The sequence below is a fragment of the Hibiscus syriacus genome, unplaced genomic scaffold (genome assembly GCF_006381635.1).
Source record: "Hibiscus syriacus cultivar Baekdansim isolate YM2019G1 unplaced genomic scaffold, ASM638163v2 tig00110745_pilon, whole genome shotgun sequence".
Classification (NCBI taxonomy): domain Eukaryota; kingdom Viridiplantae; phylum Streptophyta; class Magnoliopsida; order Malvales; family Malvaceae; genus Hibiscus; species Hibiscus syriacus.
Genome location: NW_024062847.1, coordinates 2,101,570 through 2,111,865, shown reverse-complemented (window position 1 = coordinate 2,111,865; position 10,296 = coordinate 2,101,570).

The window sequence follows — 10,296 nt, the reverse complement described above, 5'->3', positions numbered from 1 at the left end:
TTAAATGCATTTGATGCATCGATGCACAAGCCATGCATCGATGCACTCAGGCTATTTTGAAATATCGAATGCACTCCATGCATCGATCACTCTTAGTGCACTGATGCACTAAGGGTCCAATGGTCAAAATATTTGAATTTTACATTTGATGCAGCGATGCACCTTGTGTATGCATCGATGCACTAACGCTCCTAAATGATTTTATTAATTATTTTCACACTTAAACGGCTCTATTGACTCCACTAAACATCCCCAACATTCAGAATCAATTGAAGGGGTATTTAAACAAGCTTAGAAGCCATTGATCAGCAAGAAGAAATAACAAGAATCAAGAATTAAGAAAGAATCAAAGAGAAAGCATCAAACCTCAAAGTTTGAGCATTTCAAGCCTATTTTTCATTCAATATTCATTTTGCTTTCAAGAACACTACTTGTACTCAATTGTATTCATTTTTAGTGTTTTTTTTTGTTCTAGAATTGTGCAAACAATCTACCTTGTGAGGATTTCCTTGTAAGTTTGCAAATTTGTAATCTTCTCTTTGAGAAAGAGTGTTCTCAAGAATTAGGGTATATTCTTGAGAGAGTTGTACGGTTATCTCTTTGGCCTCAAAAGAAAGAACAAATTAGTGAATTTGTTGGAAAATCCTTAGTGTGGATAGTTAAGGTAGTGGACGTAGACTTTGGTTGAGAAAGTTAAACCACTCTAAATCGTTGTGCAATTACTTTCAATTTTCTGCAAAAGCTTCCACCAAAATTTCAATTGCCAATTCACCCCTTCTTGGTCGATTCCATCGATCGATTAACTCAACAATTGGAATCATATGCACACTCATTTAAAGGTTTAATCGCCTCTTGAGTCGATTTGGGAAGAGTTACATCGATAATCAAGTCATCAATGGGCTCTACTTCAAACTTTGACTCCGGTCTCGATTCGATGCCCGTCAACAAGCCTCCTTTCTTTAATGGTGCTAACTATGCCTATTGGAATAATAGGATGATGTATTTCATTCAAGCAAGTGACATGGGAGCATGGAATGTTGTAGAAGACAGATATATCAAGCCTCTCACTCATCCAAGATTGTGGAGTGAATGATAGACATGAATGTTTCAGCTCAACTCCAAAGCCATCCATATCATATTTTGTGCTCTTGGACCAGATGAATATGAAAGAGTTTCATCTTGTGCAACCGCCAAAGAAATATGGGATAAACTACAAGTCACTCATGAAGGCACCGACGAGGTAAAAGAATCTAAAATTAGTCTTCTAACACATAGCTATGAAAATTTCAGGATGAAACCAAATAAAGATATCAAAGCTATGACAGATAGATTTTCAACGATTGTCAATGGTCTCAAATCATATGGAGAGATCATTTCAAATGAAAAGCTTGTAAGGAAGTTATATTACTCACTTCCAAAATCGTGGCAATCAAAGAAGACGGCAATCATCGAGGCTAAGAACCTAATGTCCTTAACTCTTGAAGAGCTAATTGGTTCCCTCCTCACTCATGAAATGATGCTTGAAGATGAGGTGGACCTCGATAAGATTAACGAGACACCAAATGAGAAGGAGAAGAAGAAAAACATTGGAGTTGCTCTCAAATCCACAAAAGATGAGAGTGATTCGGATGAAGATAACGATGACAAGGAAATGTCATTGTTTTCCAAACGGTTCAAAAAAATGATGAGACCTTACCGAGGAAGAAAATTCAAACGAAGTGAAGGCTTCAAAAATGAACCAAAAGAGAAGGACCCAATCATTTGCTATGAATGCAAAATGCCAGGGCATGTCAAATATGATTACCCACAATTAAAGAGAAAGGGTCAATCAAAGAATAAGCATAAGGCTCATGTGGCTACATGGAGCGATGAAGAATGTTCCGATAAAGAGGAACAAGAAGTAGTGAACTTGTGCTTGATGGCAGTCGGGGAAGATTCTAAGGTTTCCTCTAACTCATTTGATTTAGATGATTTATCTTATGATGAGTTATTAGAGGAATATACTGAGTTGGCTTCGGATTATGAGAAATTATTTTTAAAATATAAACATGATATTTCAAAATTGAAAAATGAAAATAATATCATATCCAAGACCAACAATGATCTTGAAAGTAAAATAAAAATGTGCAAATCAAACTAGAAGAGTTTGAAAAGAAAAATTCTGATTTGCATAATTTACTTTCAAAGGTCAATGATGATCATCAAAAGGAAATTGATGATCTTAAAGCTTCTTTTGATAAAGTTGGATCAAAAAGTTTTGAAAAAGGAGAAAATTCAAAAACCAGCTTTGTTAGAAAAAGTTTTAGAAACTACAATCATAGAGGTCCCCGAAGAACCTCTAATAGAAAAATCATTAGAAGTATATGGGTTCCTAAAGAACTCATTACTACTAAAGATAAGGATATCCTACACAAATGGATACCTAAGGGGACTAGGATTTTGGAAACTAATGAATATAGACCCAAAAGAATTTGGGTACCAAAAATAAAAAATTAATCTATGTTTGTAGGAAAATGAGCATTGCTACAAGGCATGGTAAACAAACTCAAACTCATGGTACCTGGATAGTGGATGCTCAAGACACGTGACCGGAGATAAAAGTTGGTTCATAGAGCTCAACGCCAAAAATGGAGGAGATGTGACTTTTGGTGATAACTCAAAAGGTCACATTGAAGGTATAAGCACTATAGGTAATACCTCTTCCATACAAATTAAGAATGTTTTATTTGTGAATGGATTAAACCATAATCTTTTGAGTATTAGTTAATTTTGTGATAAGGGATTCAATGTCATGTTTGAAACTAATGGTTGTAAAGTTATTGACATTGTATCTAATTGGATTATGCTTGTTGGTCATAGAATATGAAACATTTACATGGTGCATTTAGATTCTATAGATATGACTAATTTATGCCTAGTTGCTAAGGATGAGCATGATAGTTGGTTTTGGCATAGGAGACTAGGACATGCTAGTATGAGTGTTTTGCAACGGCTAATTCAAGGAGATTTAGTAAGAGGGTTGCCTAAACTAAAATTTGATAATGATAAAATCTATGATGCTTGTGCTAAAGGAAAACAAAAGCGAGTTTCTTTTAAATCCATTAATGATGTATCAACTAGTAGAGTATTACAATTCATCCATATAGATCTTTTGGGCCAACTAGGACTACTAGCTTGGGTGGAAAACAATATGCTTTTGTCTTGGTAGATAACTATTCTAGACATACTTGGGTTCTATTTTTAAGTACTAAAGATGAAGCATTAGAACATTTTATCACTTTTTCAAAAATAATCCAAAACGAAAAAGGTTACTCTATCACTAGTGTTAGAAGTGATCATGGCACTGAATTTGAAAATCTTGGATTTACTGAATTTTGTAACTCTAATGGTATTAGCCATAATTTTTCAGCACCTAGAACCCCTCAACAAAATGGAGTTGTTGAGAGGAAAAATCAAACTTTAGAAGAAATGGCTAGAACCATGCTTTGTGAAAATAATTTGCCAAAATATTTTTGGGCGGAAGCCACAAATACCGCTTGTTTTATTGTAAATCGAGTAATGATTAGACCAATTTTAAAGAAAACTCCATATGAAATTTTCAAAAATAAAAAGCCTAACATTAGCTATTTTCATCCTTTTCGATGTAAATGTTTTATTTTAAACAACGGTAAAGAAAACCTTGGCAAATTTGATGCTAAAAGTGATGAAGGAATTTTTCTGGGTTATTCCTTAAATTCTAAAGCTTATCGAGTTTTTAATAAAAGAACTTTAGTTGTAGAAGAGTCTATACATGTTGTTTTCGATGATAATCCCCTTCCGAGGAAGGCTTCTTTTTTAAATGATGATGTAGGTACTATAAACACAAATAATGTTAGACATGACGTTGGAAAATCATTATCAAAGGAAGAAACGAAAGATGAGGAAACTCATGATCCTCTCGAGAATCCAACCATTGAATAAAGGGAGGTATCTTACCCAAGAGAGTACAACTATGTCAATGATGGTGAAATAATAGGTGATCCATCAAAAGGGGTAACAACTCGATCTTCTCTTAGAAATATTTGTAATTATGTTGCATTTATTTCATGCATAGAGCCTAAGAATATTAAAGAAGCATTAAATGATGAACATTGGATTATGGCTATACAAGAAGAGTTAAATCAATTTGAGAGAAGTAAAGTTTGGACATTAGTTGAAAGGCCTAGTAATAAATCTACTGTAGATACTAGATGGGTATTTAGGAATAAACTTGATGAAAGTGGTAATATAGTGAGAAACAAGGCTAGACTTGTTTCTCAAGGGTATGCTCAAGAAGAGGGCATAGACTATGATGAAACATACGCTCCCGTGGCTAGGATGGAAGCAATAAGAATGTTATTAGCATTTGCATGTTTTATGAATTTAAATTATATCAAATGATGTTAAAGTGCATTTTTAAATGGTTTTATAAAAGAATAAGTGTATGTGGAACAACCTCAAGGTTTTGAAGATTCAAAATTTCCATATCATGTTCTTAAATTGACAAAAGTGCTTTATGGTTTAAAACAAGCTCCTAGAGCTTGGTATGAAAGATTGTCAAACTTTTAATTGAAAAAGGTTTTTCAAAAGGGAAGGTTGACACTAAATTGTTTTTAAAGCATAAATGTAAAGATTTATTAGTAGTTCAAATTTATGTTGATGATATAATATTTGGTTCTACTAATGATGTTCTTTGCCAAGAAGTTTCTAAGCTAATGCAAAGTGAATTCGAGATGAGAATGATGGGGGAGCTCTCATTTTTCTTGGGACTCCAAATCCAGCAAAGAAAATATGGCATCTTCATCAATCAAGCTAAGTACGTCAAAGATATGCTCAAGAAGTTTGGATTAGAAAATGGGAAACCTCATGACACTCCAATGATCTCATCAACAAAGCTTGACATAAATGCAGGAGGTAAATGTGTGGATATTAAATTATATAGATCCATGATTAGCTCTTTTCTTTATCTAACCGCAAGTAGATCGGGCATTATGTTTAGTGTTTGCTTATGTGCTAGACTTCAATCATGTCCTAAGGAATCACATTTACTAGCTGTTAAGAGAATCTTTAGATACCTTAAGGACACTCCTAGTTTAGGACTTTGGTATCCTAAAGACTCTAGCTTTAGCTTGCATGCCTTTTCTGATGCGGATTATGGAGGATGCAAATTAGATAGGAAAAGCACCTCCGGTACTTGCCAATTCCTTGGAAATATGCTAATTTCTTGGTTTTCAAAGAAACAAATTGTGTTGGATTATCTACCACTGAAGCGGAATACATTTTAGCTAGTAGTTATTGTGCACAAGTTTTATGGATGAAACAATAACTTTTTGATTATGGAATTGAAGTAGGTATCATTCCTATCAAGTGTGACAATACTAGTGCTATTTTTCTCACTAAAAATCTCATCCAACACTCTAGAACTAAGCACATTGAAATTAGACATCACTTCATTAGAGACTATGTTGCTAAGGAAGATGTAGTTCTAGAATTTGTTGATACTTTGCACCAATTAGCGGACATCTTTACAAAACCTTTAGACAAAGAAAGATTTTTGACACTTAGGAGAGAATTAGGTTTAACTAACCTATCTTCACTTAGTGTTTAAAATAATTTTAGCACTTTTAAGAATAAATGAAAAATGCTTATAATAATAATTTTTGATTGCGTTCTTTGCTAATAGTTAGGGGGAGTTTATATTCTTTGGTGAAAATTAACCTTATGTTCAAATGTAGTTTAAGGATTAATTTGATTAATTGAGCATGATTAATTTTCAATATATGAGTTGCCAATACCACTAGAGCAATTTAATTTAGCATTTAGAGTGTTTAAAACGGATTTTTGACATTTTTGTACTTAATGCATCGATACACCTAACAATGCATCAATGCATCCTTGAATGTACATCGATACACCATGAAGGTACACCGATGCACTCCTTGAATGTGCATCGATGCACAAGGCCATGCATCGATGCATCCATCGGGTTTTGGGTTTAAAAGGCTTATTTTCTTATTTGTTTCAAACCCTAAAACTAAACCCTCTCCCGCCGTTTGCCTCTCTTCCTCTCATACTTCTCCTTTTGCTCAAAATCATCGAAAAATAATCGGAATCATCAAGCTTTTCATCTCCATATCCTGCTAACATCATTAAATCGTGCAAAACAACTTCTCATTCTCATCAATCCGAAATTTTCAAGGTATTTTTCTAAAAACCTCTATTTTATCATATTTTGATTTTAGAACTAGTTTAGATTAGCTCTAGGATGAACATTATATCGGGCATTGATTACAAACCAGATTTTACAACTAATTTCATCAAAAACTCACAAATTTTCAATGAATTTTGAAATATATTAAAAAAAATCAAAAATTTAATTTGATTTTTAAATTTGATGTTTTTGATTCAATTATGTTGTTTTCATGAAAAACTATACATATTATAATTTTCAAACATTGTTTTCTAAATAGTTTTTCCAAAACCATGCCCATTAGGATTCAGTTTAGAGAACCTTGAATTATTGCGGACTCAATTGAGTTTTTAGATTAATTATCGTGCATACATGTTTTTCAAATTGCAGGTTACATTCCTTAAACCATGTCAAATCCTAAATGCCCTAGGACCTCTTCTAATCGTTCTACCCGGCCTCCTAATCCCGTTCCTCCTCCACCTACAAATCTTATAGGAGCCTGTTTTAATATGCCTGAACGCCGTAGAGAAGAATTGTATCATAGGTACATAAATTATTTCCAATCTTATAGAATCCGGGAAGAGCGTATTCTTTCTGTTAAAGCCATGATTGATTTTGACTTCGAATACCTTCCGATTCTCAAAACATGGAAGTTTGATAAACTGTTTTCCTTAAAACCTATCGTCTATCATCAATTAGTCCGCATTTTCTACTCTAATGTGGAATGTATTCAAAACCAGACTCAATGTGGAACTATAGGTATTAGATCCTATCTTTTAGGACAATATATTCATATTGATCCCGAGACTATAGCTTCACGATTTGGGCTAGATGACGATGGTTTATACAATGAAAAAGAAACTGTGGAATATCCCTATATTCCTAATGCTAGTGTTAGTACCTTACGTACTTATCACGATCGTTTTCTTCATTTAATGATCTCTTGGTGGTTTAGACCATCCGGAGGTAAGTACTCCACTCTTCGTACTAGGGATTTATGGTGGATGCACTGTATCAAGAATAAGAACAAAATAAATCTGCACTACATTATTTTTAGTGAGCTAGTGGATACCATAAACATTGTTCCTTCAAAACATGTTGAAACATTAGTTTATGGATGTCTTCTTAGTAACATTTTTATCAAACTCGGTCTTAACGTTTCTCTTGACAATCCCATTCCTCTCCAAAACCAAATCAATCTCACCTCGTTGAAGAAAGCAAATTGGAAACAGGACGAGGAAACTGGTCTATGGATCTTTCGACCCAATAAACCAACTCTGGGAGCTAGTTCTTCACGAGCTGCTCCTAGCTCCTCTCGTGCTCCTCCTCCGGCACCGGCTGCAGATGATGATCCCGAGCTTCAAGGATTATTTCAAGACATTGACGATCCCGACAATGCGTCGGCACCTCAAGAGGATCAAGTGCCTCCATATTTTTGTTCGTTTTTTGAGACATTTGATCTACGATTTTCTTTCATCGAATCCCATTTGACTGCTAACAACGAAGCGATGAACCATCACTTAGACAATTTGGAAGCTCAACAAATGGAGTTTGAACGGTAGATGCTTACACGTATTGATGCTCTCTCTCTTGAGATGCAAGCACGATTTCCTCCTCCTCCCGATCCTCCGATGGATTAGATTTATTTTTCCTTATTATGCTTTCTTGGATTTAAAACTTAGATAGATTTTGATGTTTCTGGATTGTTTATTTTAGATGGTTGAATGTTTGGATTTATGATTTGTATGTTTGGATATTTAAACTTATTATATATACTTGGTTTGATTTTAACATTCTATTTGAGCTTAATGTTTATTAATTTTTGCATCATTTACATATTAGTTGCATTATGACCAATTATGTCATTTCACATTTGATTATGAATATTGTTTATGAAAACTAATGGCTAACATTCCTCTTGATCTTTATTCTTAGCAGCTTAAGCTATATTTATTAATAATCAAATAGCTATGTTTTTCAAAATAAATCTTGTTTACATTTTTTATAGTCTTTTTGATTTAACAAAAAGGGGAAGAAGTGTAAAAGGGGAGTAAAGTGTTAAAGTAAGGGGGAGTAATTTCAAAATTGATTTCAAAATTATTTTCAAAGAAAATCTTAAAATTACACAAATGTTTTGTTATATCAAAAAAGGGGAGATTATTGAAAACATTTTGATGTTTCAATATAACAAACTAAGTTTAAATGAATTTTAAGATTTTATAAAGAATTTTATAAGTATATTCGATTCAATTAATCGAATATCAAATTATTACTCTAAGTCTTTCAAGATCAATTTCAAACCTTACTAAATGTGTAAAATTGTGTTTTTTACTTAATATATTTTTGAAACAATTTTCACAAAGTATTTTGAACCAAAATCAAGCCTAAAATCAATTTTTCAAAGGGATGCATCGATGCACCAATGAATAAATTGAACATCAAATGCATTTTATGCATCGATGTACATACCATGCATCGATGCACTCAGGCTATTTTGAAACATCGAATGCACTTCATGCATCGATACACTCTTAGTGCACCGATGCACTAAGGGTCCAACGGTCAAAATATTTGAATTTTACACTTGATGCACCTTGTGTATGCATCGATGCACTGATACTCCCAACTGATTTTATTAATTGTTTTCACACTTAAACGGCTCTATTGACTCCACTAAACATCCCCAACGTTCATAATCAATTGAAGGAGTATTTAAACAAGCTTAGAAGCCATTGATCAATAAGAAGAAACAACAAGAATCAAGAATTAAGAGAGAATCAAAGAGAAAGCATCAAACCTTAAAGTTTGAGCATTTCAAGCCTATTTTTCAGTCAATATTCATTTTGCTTTCAAGAACACTACTTGTACTCAATTGTATTCATTTTTTAGTGTTTTTTTCTTTGTTTTAGAATTGTGCAAACAATCTACCTTGTGAGGATTTCCTTGTAAGTTTGCAAATTTGTAATCTTCTCTTTGAGAAAGAGTGTTCTCAAGAATTGGGGTATATTCTTGAGAGAGTTGTAAGGTTATCTCTTTTGCCTCAAAAGAAAGAACAAATTAGTGAATTTGTTGGAAAATCCTTAGTGTGGATAGCTAAGGTGGTTGACGTAGGCTTTGGTTGAGAAAGTCAAACCACTCTAAATCGTTGTGCAATTACTTTTAATTTTTTGCAAAAGCTTCCACCAAAATTTCAATTGCCAATTCACCCCCTCTTGACCGATTCCATCGATTGATTGACTCAACACATACACACACACACACTATATTATATTATATTTTAAATGATCTTAAAATGAAGTAGTGTTTAGGAAGTTCTATATAGTTTAGGAATCATCACTAAACTACCAATTTTTTCTTAAAATGGATTTGTAATTTTATGCATTTATGTTCAGTGAAGGTTTGTAAAGTTGATGTGACATCTTTAGCTCTTATTTAGAGACGTATACGAGCTATGGGTGTTACACCGATAGAGTTGAAGGAACTTAAAACCCAAATATAAGAACTCCTAGAGCGAGGATTCATCCACCCAAGCGTATCACTATGGGGAGCACCAGTGTTATTTGTGAAGAAGAATGACAGATCAATGAGGTTGTGCATTGACTATCTTTAGTTAAATAAACTAACTGTGAAGAACTGATATCCACTTTCGAGGATCGACGACCTATTTGGCCAATTTAGGGGAGCTAGAGTGTTCTCCAAGATCGATTTGAGGTCGTGACACTATCAGTTGAAAGTTAAGGAGAAAGATATAGCAAATACTACATAGAACCCGGTATGGTCACTACTTGTTTTTAGTGATGTTATTCGGACTAACCATGCCCCATCAGCTATCATGGACTTGGTGAATAAGATCTTTCATCCGTATTTAAACCAGTTCATAGTATTGTTCATCGACGACATCTTGGTGTACTTGCATTTTGAGGAAGAGCATGACTACCACCTCCATATCGTTTTGTAGACTTTGAGAGAGTGCCAGTTGTATGCCAAGTTTAGTAAGTGTGAGTTCTGGCTATCAGAAGTATCATTCTTGGGTCATGTAGTGGCCGTTGAGGGTATCCGGGTGGACCTGTAAAAGATATCAGTTGTAG